The sequence below is a fragment of the Cupressus sempervirens genome, chromosome 8 (assembly GCF_028749045.1).
Source record: "Cupressus sempervirens isolate cs-2001-9-10 chromosome 8, ASM2874904v1, whole genome shotgun sequence".
NCBI classification, from domain to species: domain Eukaryota; kingdom Viridiplantae; phylum Streptophyta; class Pinopsida; order Cupressales; family Cupressaceae; genus Cupressus; species Cupressus sempervirens.
In genome coordinates this window covers 461,331,931-461,340,734 of record NC_143125.1, presented here as the reverse complement: position 1 = coordinate 461,340,734, position 8,804 = coordinate 461,331,931, and positions in this window count along the sequence as shown.

Sequence of the window (8,804 nt, the reverse complement as noted above, 5' to 3'; positions counted from 1 at the left end):
TTGCTGCCATGGGATTTGAATTACAAAAATTGACATGTTGGAGAAACTTAGAAAGTTTAAAGGAGGAAATACAGGCCTTAATCGGCAAGGAAAAAGAGGGAAGCAAAAGTTAAGCATGATTTGGCAAATAAAGGTTAGTGCCAATTTTGGCAACATTATACCTAGGAAGATGAAATGTGCTAAATTTAATAGAGATTTTAAGGGGAAGTTGATAAGACAACACTATACTAATTGGATAATAAATAGAGATGATTTGAGGTGGTAGTTATTTCACCATTATGGTAACACAAGGCAAGATTTGAATTACTTCCTTTTCAAAAGTATGAAAGCTTTTAGTACCAAAGTTATCAGTACATTCAGGGATGTGTGAATAATAATGCTAAGTATGTGCAAGTCCCATCATAATTTTGATTGGGATTTGGAAGTGATCCAAAAACTGGTTTGGGAGATGATTAAAACCCCTGTTGGTGTTAATCATAGAATTGTTGTGATAGTGGTGAGTAATATTTATAAGAACAGTGATGGTAAAGAAATTCAAATGTGAATTACTAAGGTTGGAGGGGTAGAAATTAATGAGGAGGAGATGGGTGGAGATTTGAATAGAGTGGAACCATGAAAGATTGAAAATTATAAGGACAAAATGGCAACCTAGTTTCTGTCAAAGGAGGGGGGTTTTCTTCCCTATATGCAGGAGATGGTGGGATATGATGAGAATTGTTCACTCCAATTTGTGAATGGGTGGAATGAGCACAAAGTTACAATAAATGGCATTACATTCCAAGTTAATGAGGAAGTGATCACAATGGCTACTGGGTTGTCCATGAGGGGGGGAAAAATGGCAGAAAGTCACGAAAACTACATATGAGGCTAGTATGATCAATTTTTTTGAGAAGAATGAAGAACTAGTACTGTATAGGGGAGGATTCAGAAGGGACAAGCTTCTAGCTCTATGGGACAACATCTGCCTGGTGCTTATGAAATATATTATGCTTGAAGGTAGGTTTGGAGTTTACTACTACTATCACTTTCCACTGCTCAATCATTTTAGAAAAAGGGATTTCATTTCTATTCTATTTTTCCACTTACATTCTCTAGAGGATATGGTTAATGATGTTAGAGAAAAAAGGAGTAAGGGACTTAATTTTACCATTATCCATCAAGGCCTAATTTTTAGGCTCTATCAGTTCCACCTTGCCCTTTGTCCCCCTAGGGTTATTATGGTTGATAACCAGCAACAAAATTAGAATCCCCCCCGAGTACTAGCACAGGTACTAAAATCTACACCCTGCATCCCTCCCCCAATGGAGATGGTAAGAAAAAGAAAAAACCAAGGTCGGCCATGGAAAAGAAGGATTATAAAAAAATTAAGGTTGAAAAACCTGTGGAGGTGGAAATTGAGGAGTCAAAAGAGGAGCGAGGGGGTAAGGGAAGGAGAAGGTTGGGAAGGATTTCTAAATCTTAGTAGGTACAAGCAGAAATCCAAAAGATATAGGGTAGAAGAGGAGGAAGAGGAGAGTTCTAAGAGTAAGGAAAGGAAGATGGAGGAGGAAAATCTCTCTAATTCCAAGAGAGATAATGAGGAAGGGAAAAATAAAAGAGTGAAAACTTGGTGGATAACTCCCAGGTGTCTACTGGTAATACCCTGGTGTCGGCTGGTAAAGACTTTACCACCAAGACTCATGTGTTGGCCAGCTTCACCTATCAACAAATTAATTTTCGTGAAGACAGTAACAAAGTGGACACTTCCCCTATCACAATTTCTTCCCTAGTTAAAGAAAAATGTAATGATTTTACTAACCCTCAAGTTTTGCAGGATGAAAATCAATTGACAAAGACTAAGGAGGGTCCACAAAAGGTTGATAAAGATGGAAACAAAAAATAGGAGGAATGAAATGAAAAGATGGAACCACTAGAAAATAGAGTCAGAACCTTGGAGGAGGGATTTTATATCTTCTCTAAATTTGCACTAAAGGTCACTCATGCAATGGCCACCACCCTACAGTTTTTGGCATAGGAGAAAGATGATACAGGGATGGATATGGAAGATAATAAGCTCCTCTTTAAGTTTCTTGCTGATGATTGGGCTTGCGTTCTTCTGGCCAAGAAAGGAAAAGAAAAAGATGACAAATAATTTGACTATTTCTATGGGATCTATTGATCCTAGTTTATTTTGTTTTCTACAACTTCATAGTTGCTAGTTCACAGATATTACTAAGACTTGGGTTGACCTATTCGTGCCAACAATTTTTATTCAGAACATTATAGTTTGTTTAGTTCTATATTTTTTGGTTATTGCTCTTTTGGAACTTTATAGTTTGTTTAGTTCTATAGTTTTTGGTTATTGCTCTTCTGGAACTTTATAGTTTTTTTAGTTTTGTAGTTCGTGGTTACTGTTGTTGGGCTCTTTGGATGATGTAGTCTATGTGACTGGGTTGTCCCTTATTACTTCTGTAGGTGCTTGCTGGTAGTGTGCTAGTTACTAGCTATTTTTGTAAGGGCCGACCCCCTGTTTTGGTCACTTTATATTTCAAAAACAATGCATAAAAACATGGCATTAAAAATTTCTATGAATTCCTATGAACATTTGAGATTTCATTCAATCATTGTCAATCTTTCAATAATCTATTTATGCACCCATTGATCATCACCTAATTCTCATTCACTTAGAGAATTTGCATCATTATGATACTTCACTCCAAGCTAGGAAGAAATGTCTATCAAATTTAAAGTAAGATCTTTGCAAATGATCTAAAATTAATCTTGTCTTGTTGTACAATGTTTTCCTTATAATGCTTCATACAAAATCAATGCTAAAAATCAACACTATGCAGTTCCAAGAAACTTTACAGTTCTTATTCTTGACGATCTTTTTAGTAGGGATATTCTATTGTGGTAATAATATATTAGTAAATTACCATCATTTCATTCTTCAATGCAAATTATCTCAGGAGATGCTTATTATGGGTTATCAGTCTTTGTCATCCTTGCATTTTGTGGTAATGTGTTCGAAACATGCAAAAATATAAGAGATGGTATCAATTTCTAGGAATAGTATTTCTTACAATATAATTGTATTTCCCATGTGATTCATTTCTATCTTCTTTCCATATAAAGAATAACCTCCAAATTGTCTCATTCATATCTTCTTATCATATATAGAAAGCTTCCAGATCGTTAATTAATGTCGATAGAAATTCTCCAATGGCAGAAAGGGTGGAGTGGAGTGGGATCGTGTGAGTGGGTTAATGTTAACTTTTATCTCTCTATATTAAATTTGACAACCATCTACACATTGATTTTTTTAATTTCATTATAAATATAATATATTCTTTAAAAAATTATTTAATAAACACCACATAAAATATTTGTTAAAAGTATAATGTTTGGAGAAATAAGTCATCATTTCATAGTGGATATCCATCGACATTCTTTAGATAAATTTACTTAAGATATCTATACTAATATTGGATCACCTCCAAAAATATACTATCAAAATAGTATGCCACATAATGTTCATTTGAATTTACACCTCCATGTGTTTTCCTACAAAAAAAAATGGAAATCAATCTTTGATTTCAACTTCTAGAAACTTTGTTTTGTCATTTACAAATGGGTTTGGCACTTATAAATTTAAATCTTATGAAGATTTCACAAAAGTTAATAATAGATGTAAACCCAGTTTCAACAACCTTTGCACTTTTAAATTTAAATTTTATGATATGAAGATTGGTTCCTATATATGTTTCTTTTGTTAAACTGGTAGGTGTAAACCTAGTTACATTTGAGTCAAACATATGCTCTATTCAATATGAGCATGACAGTTGGGTTAGTCTCATTAATTTATTATTGAATTATTATTTACTAAAAGATTTCAAATTATAGAACCTCAATTTTTTGGTTTTAAAAAATGTTAGGAATATCTACATGTAACATTTTGGTCTTAGCTAATGGTGACTTGCTAGAGTATTTATGATACAAAAATGTAAAACATAATCTACCTCAAATTGGCTTCAGTAGTGTATTAAGTTTATTTTCTGGTTTAATATTTTTTTACAAGGTCTGTGTTTGTGTTTGAGTTCTTGGAGATAAAATGCAAAGCACATTTTTTAGTGATAAAAATCAAAAACATATTCTTGTACTACTAATTCAAGAATTGGAAGATGATCTTGTTTTTCATCAAACACAAAGTCTGAACAATCCCTTTTCTTCTTGTAAAACCAATCTTCTATCACAAAATAAGTGTTTTCTTTCAGAGAATTCTTCTTGTAACTTGCTAGCTTTTCCAAATTTGGAGAATTTTGGACTAACTTGAAAACCATTAACTTTCTCGCTACAATATCTACATATGAATGTACGAAATAAAAAATGAGAAATATCTTCTCTTGGACAAGACACATGTAACTATGGCTCATCCAACTTATTGAATTTAAAATCACTACATGTAGGAAGTTGCATGTTGTCCATATCCATCAAATGGGCATTGGTAATCATCTACAATTCATTTTAATGGCTCAGGAATGGGATTCTAACTTGGACGTTACATTTTCCAGTTGCGAATCCATTTACGTCGTATTTAGATTAAATTTGTATGACACTTGAATGGTAAAAAGTGAATATAATTGTTATATCAATTGATATTTATGTTTTATCAGTCATAAATGTTTGTTCTAACAAGTTAAAGTGAGTATAATGGTTATATTAATTAAAATTTATGTAGATTTTTTTTGGGGTAATACATTAAGAGTGCCTAAAATAGTGTCTTTTTTCAAAATTATAAAAGTACTGAATGTTCTAGTACTTTATATTAGGTAATACGCTAAGAATGGTCAAGAGAATTCCTTTGTTAGTCCCTGCCCTTATGCAGGAGACTAAAGTTTTCATATTACTAGAGACAATTAGTTTATTTTTTGGTTAGGGTGCAAACAATTGTTATCCTATGATCTTATACAAATATTTTCATTAAAGTAAATTCTGATTTTTTATTTCTATTTTGCTATTGGTCCTCTTTATTTTTGTTGGTAGTCTTTTTATTTTCTCCTCTAGAAAATTAACAATAAATGAAAACATACCATATGTCATTTTGCATACTTATTTAGTTGTCTTACCACGTGTGATTTTGCATGCTTATTTTCTTGCACTTTACATTTTTTTATAGTAATTTGGTAGATTATTTGTTCTATTATATGGAGCAAATAATTTGGTGAATGATTTCTTGCTCTATTATTTTTCAAAGAAAATATTTGACATTAGCTTGACATTAGTTATGTTAATGTAACAATCACAGTTCTTAGGGCTCAAAAGAGGATTAAATCTATGCCTTTATCATGAACCTGAAGCATTCTTTGTACAAGAAGAACATTACCTTTAGCAAATAATTTGGTGAATGATTTCTTGCTCTATTATTTTGCAAAGAAAATATTTGAAATTAGCTATGTTAATGTAACAATTGCAGTTCTTAGGGCTCAAAAGATGATTAAATCTATGTCTTTATCATGAACCTGAAGCATTCTTTGTACAAGAAGAACATTGCCTTTATCAAATCAGAGCTGATTTTTTCACAAAAAAATCATTTGTTTCCACATGTTAGTCTTGGAATGTATAAATTTGAAACATCAGGATATTAGTTGTTACATTCTTTAATCTGTTCAAAATTCCAACATTACTTCACTCATTTTTTATAGATTATAGGCTAACTTGTGTTTTGAGGATTCTTGAGCAATCTGTTTTAAGAAATTTGTAAATTCTAATCTGTATCATGATTTTATTTTGCAAGTCTAGTTTGCTTGTGCTTCTTGTATTATGCACAATCTGATTTTTATACTAATTCTCCCCGTAATGACTGGCCACTCTAGATGTATTTGTATAATCCTTGTACTGTAACAAGGATTTTACTAATTTTGTTATTTAAAAAGGAAATTTGAGAGTTTTATTTTCATTTCTCTAGATTCTGGAAAAAAATTGTGTATACTCCCTTGAATATTTCTTTATGGGTCTCTTGTGTATTGTGTGGCTAGTCTATGACTACTACTAGACTTTCTATGCACAATCAATTTGAGAAAAATGAAACGTTTAATGATTTGACTATACATGAGATTGAAAGTAAAGAAACATATTTGTATGTTACTTTGAATCTCTTATACAAAAGAGGGCACTAGTTTTATCTTCATCATAAGCACATACTCTAGATTAATCCCTGCCTTCCTCTTGTATAGCACAACAGTTTGATCTTTTTTCAAAAAAATGTGGCTTAATACAACAACAATGTTACTTTTTTGTTAATCTTAGTTGTCTCAAAATTTTCATAATCTCGTAACTCTTTTATGCTAGATGGGGAAGAATGAGTCATGCTGGTTCTTAGAGGCCATGAAATATTGTCAATTTTGCACTTTCCAAATGAGAGGAGGTGGGTTTGCAACATTTCAACATGTGGGAGTATTCAGATTCAAAGGAAGTAAAAAAGGTTCTCCTTCATTTGTGTTTGGTGGTGATTACAGGTCACAAGGGACCCATTACCTACATTTTTGTTGCGTTAGATGTGTTAGAAATATTAATTTCTACTTCAATCTGTCATTAAATGTTTCTAGAAGTTTAGGTTTAGGTTAGGTTTAAGTTTTGTTAGCTATAGCAATTTCTAGAATCCTATAGATAATTATCTTGTCAGAAAATGTCAGAGATTTCTAGAGATTGTAAACTTGCCTATAAAAGGGAGTGTTGTGTATCTATTTTAATTAATCAATAAAAAGGTAATCAAAGTATTGTGCCACAACACATTCATTGTGTTCATATTTTGTGTGCCTCTGCCCACTCATCAAAGTGGTATTAGAGCCAGGTTAAGAAGAGGTGTTTGAAGGATTGTGCATAAGGAGGACTGTAGCAGAGAAAGTTTTTGTGAGATCTGTAAGTTTCTTAATGCCCTATTTAGGGTTTGTTATATCTGTGAATTTTGTTCATAAGTTTCTGTCAGGCATGGCTTCAGGGAGTTTTTAGGCTTCAATTCCAATATTCTCTGGAAATAATTATGATGATTGGGCTTTTAGAATGAAGCTTATATTTCATTCCTATGAGTTATTAGATATAATCTTAATTGGTTATGTTGAACCTATAGATGAGTCTACTTTAAATGCTAACCAAAAGAAAAAGCTTGATGAGAATAGGCATAAGAGTAAAAAAGCTTTGTAGATTATTGGACAAGCTTTGGATGACTCAATTCTTGGAAAAATTAAGCTAGCTATTACAACCAAGCAAGCTTGGAACATTCTTGAGACTACATATCAAGGTACAAGCAAGGTAAAGGTTGTTAAGTTGCAAGCATTTAGAAGAGAATTTTAGAATTTACAAATGAAGGATTCTGACTCTATAGAACAATTTTCAAATCGTGTTATGAATGTGGTTAATCAAGTAAGGATGAATGGCGATGAGCTTTCTGACTAGAAAGTTGTAGAAAAGATTTTAAGAAGTTTTCCTCCTAAATTTGATAATGTTGTGGTTGCAATTAAAGAATCTAAGGATTTAACAACATTGTCTATATATGAGGTGTTTGGATCTTTGTATAATCATGAAGATAGGTTGAACAAGCATAATGGTAATTCACTGGAGAATGCATTCAAAACACAAATGACATTTGGTAGAGGCAGAGGAAGAGGAAGAGGTAGAAATAATTTTCAAATAGAAGAAAGGAGCCCAAATTTAGGAGGAAGAAGAAATCAATAATCTTATTCAAGGGGAAGCTATAACAACCAAACATCACAAAGGTATGATAAGTCAAATATTCAATGTTATTATTGCAAGAAGTTTGGACATTTTGCAAATGAGTGTAAAAGAAACAAGCTGATATGAGTAAACAAAATACAAATTTTTCTGAGAGTAGTTCTAAGATGTTGTTCATTACTTGCAATGTAGTTCAAGAGAGCACAAATGATTTTTGGTTTTTAGATAGTTGTTGCAGCAATCATATGATAGGTAATGAAGAGTTTTTTTAAAGTTTGGATTGATCAATTAAATTTGAAGCAAAGTTGGGAAATAATGAGATAGTGGAAGTGAGTGGAAAAGAAACAACCAATGTTATAACAAAGCATGGTAAGAAATCTATTTCTGATGTATACTTTGTACCTAGTTTGAAACAAATCTATTTCTGATGTATACTTTGTACCTAGTTTGAAACATAATCTTATAAGTGTGGGGCAACTTAGTCAAAAAGGTTATAGAGTTATTTTTGAGAAAAACTTGTGCACTATATTTGATATGCCTCCTAGTAACATGGTGATTGCAACAGTAGAAATGACAAATAATAGAATGTTTCCACTTTTTATGAAGAGCAATAAGACTGATGAAGTTGTAGCAAGTTTCAACATAGAAAGTCAAGATCAAACATGGATATGGCACTTGAGGTATGGTCATCTAAATCTCAAAGGATTATCTTTATTGCAAAGAAATTAAATGGTAAGAGGCCTACCCCCAATTGAAGCATCATTAAGTCCATGTGAAAGTTGTATTTTGGCCAAACATCATAGAGAGAGTTTTCCAAAAGGGATGTCATATAGAGCAAGGGTACCTCTAGAAATTGTGCATTCCCATATATGTGGTCCAATGAAAACACCATCATTAGGGGGGAGCATTTATTTCTTAACATTTATTGATGACTTTACTAGAAAGACATGGGTTTACTTTCTTAAATACAAATCTGAAACTTTTGACAAATTTAAAGAATTTAGGGATTTTTTTGAGAAACAAAGTGGTTTAACTATCAAGGTATTGAGATCTAATAGAGGAGGAGAGTATAAGTCAAATGAATTTTTAGATTATTG